At 38.8% G+C, this 13,009-nt stretch overlaps 1 pseudogene; it reads left to right on the forward strand.

Moving 5' to 3' along the window:
• Positions 1-3,239: 3,239 nt before the first annotated feature.
• LOC134629694 (perforin-1-like) lies at positions 3,240-9,539 on the forward strand (annotated as a pseudogene).
• Positions 9,540-13,009: the final 3,470 nt, after the last annotated feature.

Raw genomic sequence — 13,009 nt, forward strand, 5'->3', positions numbered from 1 at the left:
AAAACTCATCCAAAAAGTTGACTGAGGTCATTTGGCATCCATTCATCCATTCTCTTCTGCTTATCCTCATCAGGGTCGCAGGGGATGGAGCGTATCCGAGGTGCCATAGGGGGAGACGTGGGGCACAGGTCGCCAGTCTGTTTATTATTTAATTAAATCAAGTGAGCAGAAGACTCCCTTTCTCATTGCTGTCAATACAATTGGCATGAAGAGTCGCTCCCTCCTCACTTCAGAAAGAATGTAGGTTAAAGGCAGTGGCTTTCCCCTTGACACTCATTTCCATTGTTTATACAAACTTTATTAGGTACACTTTGCTAGTAATAGCCTGGATCCCAGAACTACCTTAATCATTCATGGCATAGATTTACCCATAAGAACCCACGCCCCTTTACATATTGAGGAAAGTCTCACAGTCTCCACAGTCACCAGATCTTAGTCCACTAGAGCCTGATGGGATGTGGTGGAACAGGAGATTCACATCATTGATGTGCAGCTGACAAATCTGCAGCAACTTTGTGATGCTGTCATGTCAATATGAACTAAAAACCTCTGAGGAACATTTCCAGCACCCTGTTTAACCAATAAGAGCCAAGACCCACAAGGGGAAATTTGGTTGTAACAGCAGCCAGAAAGACACATATACAAACAAACAGTACACAGGACACAGAACAGAAACATACACAATTTTTCTTACATATTTACATTAAGGACAATGGTTACTATAAACAGAGTACTGTACAGTTAATAAATTAAATAAAATGAACTACAGATAAGAGGCAAACTAGGTTGTAATGCGAATCGGTTGATTAAATTATTGCAGTTACAGCGCAGATGTAAACATCTATGTTTGTTGGGAGCAGTTCTGATTGTACAGTCTGACAGCTGCAGGGAGGAAGGACCTGCGGAAACGCTCCTTCATGCATCTAGGATATAGCAGTCTGTCAGTTAAGGAGCTCTGCAGTTCAGCAACATTTACATGCATGGGGTGGGAGACTCTGTCCATCAGAGATGTTATTTTGGCCAGAGTCCTTCTGTCTCCCACCACCTGCGCTGGGTCCAGGGTGCATCCCAGAACAGAGCTGGCCTTCCTGATGAGTTTATCCAACCTCTTCCTCTCAGCTGCTGATAAACTGCTGCTCCAACATACAACACTGTAAAAAATGACGGATGCCACCACAGAGTCATAGAAGGTCTTTAAAAGTGCTCCCTGTACTCCAAATGACCTCAGCCGCCTCAGCAGGTAGAGTCTGCTCTGACCCTTCCTGTAAAGAGCATCAGTGTTGTGGCTCCAGTGCAGTTTATTGTTCAGCAGCTGAAAAGGGGGGAAATACTTTAATAACATACATGCTTAATGATCTTTGTGTTTACCTCTACAGGCAGGGTATACTACTTCAACCACAACACTAAGTCTCTTTTGAGAGTCTCTTCATGAGACTTTGTCTGTGTGTAATGTTTTTACAGTTTGAAAATGAATAGCCCGACTACTTAAAGTTTGGATATTAATTGAAATTGTAAGCCTAGGTAGTGAAGGAACATGTTTTATAGTGAATAACATAACAAGTTTACAAATGAAAAATATAAATATGCAAAAGGAAGTTGATTTATAGGTAATGTATTTGATTTCACTGGTGAAAACAACTAGTGAAAGATTTCAGGTATGTTTACACACAAAGCTGATTCAGGTAATGCCAAACACGTGAGTGACACTAGGAGCAATTAAAGTCCAAGGGCACCTGTGGGTGTATGAAAAACAACTGAAGAAAGGAGTGAAACAGGGACAACAATCAGAGCCGCGATAACAAACGTGACACATTTACCCAGAATGAAGACAGACTTTATATCTAGTGGCTGCAGAACCAACAGTACAACACTGATAACGCCTCTGTTACCTAAACATTTATTATTAAATTTGGCATCCATTCATCCATTCTCTTCTTCTTATCCTCATCAGGGTCGCAGGGCTGGGGGATGGAGCGTATCCGAGGTGCCATAGGGGGATAGTTGGGGCACAGGTCGCCAGTCTGTTTATTATTTAATTATATTGTTAATTGCGTTAGTTATTTAATTGTTTTTTGAATAAATAGATTTGGCAATGAAGATAAAAATATACATGGCCCAAATCATTTTTGATATTTGAACCAAATGTGCATGTGTGGCATCTCTGTTCTTGGAATTTTGTGGTTTGGGGGCTGACAGCCTTCTTTCTCTTACACATATACAGTTACATCTATATTTAAGAGGGCACATAATCTCAATCAGCTTCTCAGCATTGACAAGGAAGTTATTCCAAGGACACTTCCTTAATCCTGGGTCCAAAAAGCCATTGTTGGTTTATTTAACGATCCTTATCTTTGTTGATTTGTAGCACGTGTACCCATCTTATTCTTTAAAAGCTGTGCTCCTCTGTCTGTTTTTGAACAAATCTTGTTGGCTCGTTGTCCTGCTTTTGTCTGAATTGTGTCACTGACAGAGGAACAGCAACTTAAACAGCATTTGGAAAAGGTAGAAACATTTTTTAATGGTACACAATGTTATTGTTAACTTTATTTTAATAAGACAGAGATACAGTGTTTAAAAGACAGCCTCTCCTTTTACATGTTTATGAATGTGTGCTTGCATTTCAATTTTGTGATTTTACATGTGAGTCAAGTCAACATGTAAAATGTTGACAACATGTAAAATGTTGTAAAATGTTGACTTCAGTCAACTAACAATACTTTAATGACTCCAGCTTCTCACACAAGATATATGATACTGAAACCATGTCCAGTCATGGCACATAAACCATGGCACATTACATTTTTTGAGTAGTGAGTCAATAAATGACTAAAACAAATTTCAGAAATCTTCTGCCACAGGAACGCTGCCAAAGAGGTATCCAGATTTTTTTTGTTTTAAAGCAAATTATCTAATGCATGTTTTAAATACAGGTAAGGAATCCCAGAGAGTTGATTCTGTTCATCCAGTCACAGAATTTTAAGTGGGAGAAACATTTCCTCACCCATCCAGTCTCAGCTGACTGCAGGTTTACCCAAGCTTTTAATATTATGCAAATCATTAATTCACACACTGCTGTGTCCTGTACTGTTTATAAGATTGGGGAAACCTGCAGTCAGCTGAAGCTGCATGTTTGCAAACATTTGGTATTCTTTACTGAGAATCACCTGCTGTTGAAGTGATGATCACTTATGTCTTTATCCCTCTCTCTCTCCAAAATATCAGTCTTTTTCACTGCAGCCATGCGGTCTTATTCAACCCCACCTCCTCTCTACCTGAGCCTCCTTCTCTTTCTGTCGTGCAACTCCCCTGTTCTTTCCTGTCAGATTGGAAACTACAGCCAGTGCAAGGCTGCTCCTTTTGTACCAGGTCACAACCTGGTGGGGGAGGGATTTGATGTGGTCACTCTGCGACGAAAGGGAGCCTACATGATTGATGTGAATACCTACTTCACTCCAAGTGAAACATGTACTCTCTGCTCCAACCCGCTTCAAGGCAACATGCTGCAAAAAGTAACTAAAGATGCAACAACAAAGAGCCATTTGAACAGTAGCACACACTTTATGTGTACATGTTCATGATCTGTCTTCATTTTCAGCTGCCAGTCTCTGCAGTGGACTGGCGTGCATTCAGCCGATGCAGTGCCGATATTTACAGCAGTGCCCACAGCTCTGTTAGGTATAGTCTCATTATTATGTTATATTATTATGATGGCTTCACAGTTAGTGTCTTACTGAGAGAAGGTTAAATGTTGTGTGACAGTTGAGTCACTATCTAAAAATCTATATCTGATTAGTTCAGTCTCTGGCAGTGATGAAATTAAAGGATTTCTATTGCTAGACACCTTTTCTGATGTATAAATTATCTTTATTCTCTTCATCATATTATTCAGAGCTAATCTAATTACAAAAACAGGTCCTCATCTGTAAATAATAACTGTTTAAAATAATGGAAATCATCTTTGAAATCAAACTGAAATTTAACTGTGATTCTTTACTTTGAATTGTATTCACAGCTCTCTGATTGACACCTACACCTCCCAGGACAGTGCTGACTGGAAGGTAGGGAACATTTCACAACAGTTATTTACGTAAAATTAACATATTTTGGTATTACCAAATAATGTTAATGTTACAATAATGATAAACATGTCAATATAAACAGATACTTTGGTTGGATATTGTTTGTTTATTTTTTGTTTTTTTACTACTATCTTTTTGAATAAAACATTCCTGAACATAATTTCCTGTATTCTGATTCTGAATTAAGTAAGTAATATAAAAATAAATAAATAAATAAAACAATCCTCACGTGATTCACAGGTTGTGGGGAAAAAAACATATTTTGCAACTAACACAGTTACAAAATGTGACTGAAATAATACACACACACACAAAGAAAAATCTGCAAATACAAGTCGTTAACACCAAACATCAACTACTTTATGCAGCAGTCTTGCATCAGTGTTCCTGATGGATCTCCAGCTCAGTGCAAAACAAACTAAATCCAGGAATAAACCAAATAGCACTTGTTAAAATCTTGGTGGAGTATTCGCAGTATTTCATAAGACTGCCACCAAAGGCCATGACATCTGCTGGCAGCTCAATTAATATGTAGCTTTCAACATAAAATTCTCAACCAATGTCATACTAGACCCAAGTACAAAACTACATTACAAATAATATTATGCCTTCATTAACTGGTTATAACTAACCAGCCAGCTAGATAATGTTTCTCATTGTGTAGTTTAATTTCAGATAATATCGCTAAAAGGTTATACTAAAGGTCATTTCATCTCAGATCATATTTGTTTCATATTCTGCTTGATTATCTCCAGTTTAGATAAAAAAGTATATGGTCTTAAGTTTTATTAGGATTATTAGGAAGTTTTAACTTCATATATTAAACACTTTTTCAGATATATATTTTTGAAAAATGGTACACTGTCCCACCACCGACATGTGTTTTGCACTTTGAAACTGAGGCCATGTTTAAACATAAATCTGGATCTGTAATTTGGGACAGATAGATGAAATAATGTCTCATTACTGGCTGGTAAAAAAAATCAAGCAGTTGAACACACTAATTTATTTATTTCTTTTTCTTATCTTTCATAACAGACTGGCCTAGATTTAGGGATGTTTGTGGGAGGAAAGCAATCCGCTGTGTATAACTTTGCATCAAAAAGGGCCGCAGAGGACCGCCACACCTTCAGCACACACAGGGTCACCTGCAACCATTACAGGTAGGCCGTGAATAACTCAGAATAGTCATATAAATTCAGGTTATCTTGCAATCTTTGTTTGAAAAGCTTCTGTTGACATCATTTACTATTCTGTCTCTTTGTGTCCAGTTACCGAGTGTCAAACAGTCCGTCTCTCAGCTCTGAGTTCAGTAAGGATTTAACCAAGCTACCACATTTCTACAACAGCTCCACCAGAGCTCAGTACAGTGAGCTTATACACACCTACGGCACACACTACATCCGCCAGGTTAAAGCACACGCTGTGAATTTGCTTATTATCCCTTATTATTATTATATTTCTTTAAAAAAATGATTTATAACAACAACTTTGCTCCACATTACAGGTTCACCTTGGTGGTCGACTGAGGCGAGTCACAGCTGCACGAACCTGTCTGTCCTCACTGAATGGACTCTCTTCAAATGAGGTACTTTATAACACTTATTAATAAAAGCACAGCATTATTGAGGCACTTCAAATAATTTTATCTCAACAATAGCGACTGAAAGTGTAAGAGTAAGACTAATTGTTCTGGGCTTGGCTGCCCCACTCGCTCGCCATTGTCTCGTCCATTGTTTTACGTAAACCTCTGTAGTCCGGTTTTATCTTAGTTATTAGAAACTTCAGTTTTTCTTTAGTCCTTTCTTTAGACTCTGCTTACTGATCCTGTAATTAACTATTCAATCAATAAAGCTATGATTTATATCTTAGTGACATAATTTGTAGCCTACATATTTCGTCACCATAATTTTCTGTCCATCCATCCTTCCGTTCTCTTCCACTTATCCTTATAAGAGTCACAGCATCATAGGGTGAGAGACGGGGTTCACCCTGGACAGGTTGTCAGCCTAACACAGGGCTAATTTTTAGAAGTTAACCCAATTTTTGAGACATAAATTACATAATGCTGCCAAAACTTAGATTAATGCTCAAAGGGTTGACTTTACACAAGACAGTAGAAAACAGAGAAGTAAGTACAACAGTCTTTAGAGTTTAAATTGACATACATGTGGCACACATCTTGATGAACTGGATTTAAAAAAAAAAATCTGAGTCTGGATGTAAACACCTATTTTCTCTCATCTTTCAAAATTGGTTTGACAGTCCTTCATACACTCTATCATCTTCATTTATAATGTCATCATCTTGTGTCTAAACAAGACTGCTTGTGTTGTTTGTTAAGAGAAGAGCATATGCATGATTTAATTTGGTTTTAATACAACAGCTTTGACATGTTTATGAAACTGACGTGATCAGACAGCCTCGCAAAATCTTCACAAAATGTGTCTGTGTGTAAATACAAAATGCAGTTTTTAAATGATGATTTTATTGATTAAGGGAGCAAAGTTATCCAAACCTATCTAGTCCTGTGTGAAAATTGTGATTGTCCCTCTTGTTAAATCATGCGTTACTGTGATAAACCACACTATTTGAAAGGCTGAGTTCAGGTTAACTAAACACGCTCAGGCATGATTACTGGCAGACCTGTTGAATCAAGAAATCACTTAAATAGAACCTGTCTGACAAAGTGAAGCAGGCTAAAAGCATCTCAAAAAGCCAAACATCATGCCACAATCTAAATAAGTACTTGAGAAATAAAGTCACTGCCATCTACCAGTCAGGAAAGAGTTACAAAGCCATTTCTAAGGCTTTGGGACTTCAGTGAACCACAGTGAGAGCAATAATACATCAACTGAAGACCTGGAACAGTGGTGAGGCTTCCCAGGAGTGACCGGCCGACCAAAATGACTCCAAGATCACATCGACAATTCATCCAGGAGGTCACAAAAGACCCCAGACCAACATTAAAGAACTGTAGGCTTCATATGTCTCAGTTAAAGTCAGTGTTCATGATTCAACAATAAGAAAGAGGCTGGGCAAAAATGGCATCCATGGGAAAGTTCAAGGAGAAAACCACGTCTGAACAAACAGAACATAAAGGCTCACATTTGCCAAAAAACATCTTCATGATCCCCAAGACTTTGGGAAAAATACTCTGTGACTGATGAGACAAAAGCTGAACTTTTTGGAAGGCTTGAGTCCTGTTACATCTGATATAAAACTAAGACGGCATTTCATGAAAAGAGCATCACACCAGCAGTAAAACATTGTGGTGGTATTGCGATAGTCTGGGACTGTGTTGCTGCCTTAGGACCTGGAAGACTTGTATTTGGAACCATGAATTTTGCTGACTACCAAAACATCCCCAGACAGTCCGGTCATCTGTTCGTGACCTCAAGCTGAAGCGGACTTGAGGGTTCTGCAGCAGGACAATGATCCAAAACACTCCAGCAAGTCCACCTCTGAATGGCTTAAAACAAAAACAAACTGAAGACTGGAGTGGCCCAGTCAAAGTCCTGACCTGAATCTGATTGAAATGCTGTGGGATGACCTTAAAATTTTTCAAAAACCCTGAATGGCTGGGTTTGTGGCTGAACTAAAACAATTCTGAGTGAGCCAAAATTAATCCACAGCGCTGTAAAAGACTCATTGGCAGTTATCGCAAACCCTTGATTGCAGTTGTTGCTGCTAAGGGTGGCTCAACCAGTCACTGGGTTTAGGGGAAAATCACTTTCTCATACAGGTTCATGCAAGTTTGTTCCCCTTAACAATAAACAGCTTTATTTAGAAACTGTATTTTGTATTTATTTTGTTATCTCTATCTAATATTTAAATTTCTTTCATGATCTGAAATATCTAAGTGTGACAAACATGCAAAAAAAAAAGAGGAAATCAGGAAGGGGGCACACCACTGTATATATTTATAATACAGCTACTATGCAGAGAAAATGCCCTTGATACACACTGATATTTTGTTTCCCTTCCTGTCCTGCAGGTCTACTCCTGTTTATCGCTGGGTTTCTCTGTCGGCTTGGGAAAATTCAAATTATCCAGTAACAGACAGTCTTGCAACAAGGTCCTACAAAACCAGGGTCTCTCGTTTATGTACAGCACTGGTCTCCACCAACACTACACAGAGGTGGTAGGAGGCAATGGTTGGTTGGGAGAGTTTGCACTCACCCAGAATGACTCCCTCGGCTTTCTAACTTGGCTGAGCACCCTGAAGGATCACCCAGATGTTGTTTCCTACTCCCTTCGGCCAATCTATAACCTGATGACAAATGGCACACAAAAGGCAGGGATGAAAGCTGCCATAGAGGAGTACTTGGAAGATAACGCTGTGAGAAAGTCACCCAATGAGCCAAGCTGTGGGTGGCACATTCCTAATCTGGCTTCCAACTGCTGTCCTCTGCAAGCCTGGAGGGGGACGTTAAGGGTTACCATTGTGCGAGCCTGGAATTTGTAAGGAGATCCAGTTGGAAAAACCGAGGGGTGAATAGACTCTTGTCTATTAAGATCTGGCTGATGTGGTATATCAAGCAGACTTAATAATTCTTCTGTTGCTCTTCTTTCTTTTCTTCTGATCACAGCTATGCTAAAATGTGGTTTGGTTCCTTCTATCGGAAGACTCGTTGGATTCGGTCAAACAATCCCCGGTGGAACGCTTATTATGATTTAGGCAAGGTCAGTAAACCCTCATTATAGATCGTGATAAATGGTTTGGCCCCACAGTCAGCAGAGTTGATTTACTTTTCAAACCTGAAGCCTATCAACAGTTTACTATGTTTTTTTTGTTGTTGTTGTTGTTCTTGTTTGTTTTTATTTGGCACAATATATCACACAAAGCCATAGTTTAGATAATACCTAAAAAATGCAAAAGTATTACCTAACATCAATCAAAATAATCAGACTCTACTACTAAACTTCTGTTTTAGTTGTAGTGGTTTGGAGCTTTAGAACCATTGTAATGACAAATACCATGTATGTTACTTGACTTGAAGAAGTAATGTTAGCTAAGTAGTGGTTTAGCAAACATATACATATACATATATGCACATTCATATTCACAGAGCCATTCTTTAAATTGATTCCAATAATGAATCTCCCTCCCCCTCCACTAATGAATTAGTCCTATTTCATTGTTCTCCTTTGTCTTTATCTTTCACTAGTGCTAAAATTAACATTGGTAGGATAAAGCTATATTAAATCTTGTTTGATTAATTTTCTCATGAAGGTGGACACACACTTGGGTTTGAAGGTTGAAGTTTGGGACAAGGATGTATGGCGTGATGACCGTCTGGGATCATATTTCAAGTATCTGCAGCAGGGGACACACACATTTACCTGTCCAGCTAAAAGAGGCGGTTTTGAGGTCCGGTACACTCTGGCATGTGACTCTCATCTGGCTGGAGACCGGTGTAATCGTTACAAACCATCTGCAAAATAAGAAATATATTTTGTATGTTTTTCTTCATAATAATTCTGTTGCTTTAATGGACTGTAAGGATTAATGTGATACTTATCAGTTTATGCATTTATTTTTCTACTACTAAGACATAACAATATTCCACTTGTTCTTTTATATTTGTTGAAGTTTAGTCACTTATTTTTATTCATATGAATTTGTGGTTTACTATATCCTAATATTGCTTAATTTAAAAAAAATTAAAAATCATCTCTTTTTTTTTGGTTTCAACAGATTAAAATGATAAATATAGACTTCTAAATTCAAGCCCATTACATCAGCTGTTTTGTATTCCTACTAATTTGTGAGTCTAGTTTCAGTTATGTAAAAATGTATGTGAAACCTGTAAAGGACTGTAATTCACATAAAATGTCTAATTAATTCATTAATTAAATGGATGAATGTGTTCAAATGTTTAACTGTGTGTATTATATGCAATAAATGTAATAAAAATAATAAATAATGCAATTCATATTTTCAGATCATCCTGTCTTACTGGGATGTGACAGGGCCAGAAAGTCAACAATTGTAACTATTTATGACTTACAGACCGTATTTTCCGCACTATAAGGCGCACTTAAAATCCTTTAATTTTCCTTGTTCCTTACATCCGGTGCGCATTATATATGAATTGTGGTTGTGCTTACTGACCATGAACCGATTTTATGTGGTACACGGCGCTCAAAAATCTGTCAAAAAAATGTTTTACAACGACTTTGGTAAGCTTCGAAGCCGCACCGCTTAATGGATTGTCAGAGCATTACGGCTACTGTAGTCAGGAGCCTCGCGGAGTAATCAGGGTCAAAATCCATCAGCTTCAGGTCCCAAAGTCAAACGAACACTGCGGCATCACTGAGAGTTAAAAACTGTCCAAATTCTTTCATCCTTAATAAAATGATCAGCGCTGCTGCTTTACCAGGTGTAACACTTAAGTTTAACATCCAGACATCCATTAAAACAGTATTTATTAAATTTAAAGAGTTAGAAGTTAGCAGGAAGTTAGCTTGCTAGTTTCCACCTAAACATGATATAGCATGTTCTGACTGAGAGATTTCTGAAAAAATTTAAACATACAGCTCTGCTGTCACTTCCAACATAAATGAAGACAGAAAACTAAACAGCAGTGACTTTTGTAGGGTTACTGAAGTTGGACTAGCAGGTATATAATGATGTGCTACGTGATCACTAGCGACACAGTTATGTTAGCATAACATAAACAAAGTGAAATTGGAGGATGAACGCTAACTTATTTCCACTCGATAAAAGTTAACGTGAGGGTTCCCAATGGTTAGGGACAAATATAGATAGATAGAATAGAACAGCTGCCAGAGAACTCAACATTAATGAATCAATGGTACGGAAGTGGAGGAAGCAAGAAGAATGAGTTGAGTAAAGTTTGACTTATCTGACTATCGCTTAATGCGCCTTATAATCCGGTGCACCTTATGGTCCGAAAAATAGGTGAGTTCCTTGATCATTAATATGCAAATTGTCAGTGGTTGATCAACTACCCACGGTTGTCCTTCTCTCGTGGAACGGCTGGAGCTTTCTGTAGGCGGCTTCCCAGCTTTGACAAAAGTCCAGCTGGGATAACCACATTTACTCCGGGCCTTCTTGATGTGATATTCTTCTGCTTCCCTGGCCGCTGTGTCTGTGGGAATGGCGTTCGCTCTGTGTTGTAGCATCCTGATGACACCCAGTTTATGCTCCAGTGGATGATGAGAGTCAAACCTTAAATACTGATCCGTATGCGTAGGTTTACGGTACAATGAGTTTTGATCAGTGGTTGTTGATCAATAGAGATTGACAGACCACGTGACTTTCGCGCATTGCATGCCGGGAGGTGGTGGCAAGACATTCAAATTACCGCATTAAATGCAGGCATTTGCAGCACCGCAAAACGTTTATTCTCACGTTCCAATACCGTCTTGCTTTTTCTTTCCTCACCAAAAAAGGAATGTACAAAACGAAGGAGAACAATGCCGGTCCGTACAAAGACAGACTCGACGAAAAGGCAAAGAAAAGGTACGAGGAAAAAATCAAAGGAGTGAAAGGGTTAGACCCTTATATTGAAGGACTTTCTTGTGATTTCATGTTTAGTGTCACATTACGGTGGACCCATCTTCCTGTACTCTGCACTTTATGGTTTGTGTTACCTGTTGTTCTGTTATGCACAGTGAATTATTAGAACGTGTTTAAATTGCTATAAATGTCTGTCACACCACTGCACTTTACAGCTGTGCTGTAAATTATCTCTTTATGTCCAGAATGGGCCAACGCAATCTTTCTTTTTAGTCTGTACTAATATACAGTGTCAGAACCAATACAAATAAAGTAAGTGTTGCACAAGTCTTTCATCAGGACTGTCTTTATTTATAACTGACAACAGTGTTACATGTTACTATTGAAGCTTACAGGACAAAGGCAAAATAGTATACCGTTGTGCATTAATAGTTGATTTGTTTAAAAACACAGCTGCACAACAAAACAAGAGCAAATTGGAAAACAGTTATTCATCACTTGCTTGCTTCACAACAACACTTGGGCACATATTTGTGAGCCATGTCATGTTCTCACCTTCGCATGGCACCACAAAACCTAAACGGATGGTGTCGTTTAGGATAGTGTACTTGGACCGTAGACAGCCTATAACGCGTTCAACATGGATCCTGACATGTGCCAGTTTTCGTGTGTCCTCCACATCTTTTGCTTGTAGCTGACTGCGACCCCGTGTAAATGCAGGAATTTTTAAAGTGGCACCCATTAAGGCAACACTTTCCCTGATATCAAAACCCCGGTCTGCGAGCACTATGTCCCCAGGTGAAAGTTTCTGTAGAAAGCCAGATGTTTCAGCTATTCGTTTATCGCTGGTACGCCCTCCCCATCCTTTAGAAATGAAAGAGATGGTCCCCTGTGGTGTGATGCCAATGAGATATTTCATTGTGTGTCTACTTTTGTATGTAGAATATGTCTCCGCCATGGCGCGTAAATTTTGTGCCCTCTCTATGAACAGTTCAAAACAGTCAATAATAACTGTCACCCGGTCACCAAACATCTCTACATACTGGTGTGGCATACTGGCCTGTATGCAATGTCTTCCAGGCCAGTGCACCAATGGACTGAGGTGAGCGTATAACACATTTACAGTAATGTTAAACACAGTGGAAGTGGTTGTCCGGCTAATATCAAAGAGGTGTGCAATATGTGCAATTGGAAGGTTGAGTCTTAAACGCATGAGAGTCAACAAGAGCATCTGAAACTGGGAAATTTTCCTGTCAGTGTCTGGCAAGCTCGGGCTGATTTGTTGTAGCACCCCCATTAGTAAAGCAAAAGAAGGCAGCCCTGTGTAGAATTTAACTTTAGAGTTGTCATCTTTCAAGAATTCCTTGTCTAATTTCTTTTTGGACAGTTCTTTTTTTAATATTAGGTTTTCTTCCTGCAGGTGTGCTATTTCTTGTAACCT

This window comes from Pelmatolapia mariae, linkage group LG6 (assembly GCF_036321145.2).
Source record: "Pelmatolapia mariae isolate MD_Pm_ZW linkage group LG6, Pm_UMD_F_2, whole genome shotgun sequence".
NCBI classification, from domain to species: Eukaryota; Metazoa; Chordata; class Actinopteri; order Cichliformes; family Cichlidae; genus Pelmatolapia; species Pelmatolapia mariae.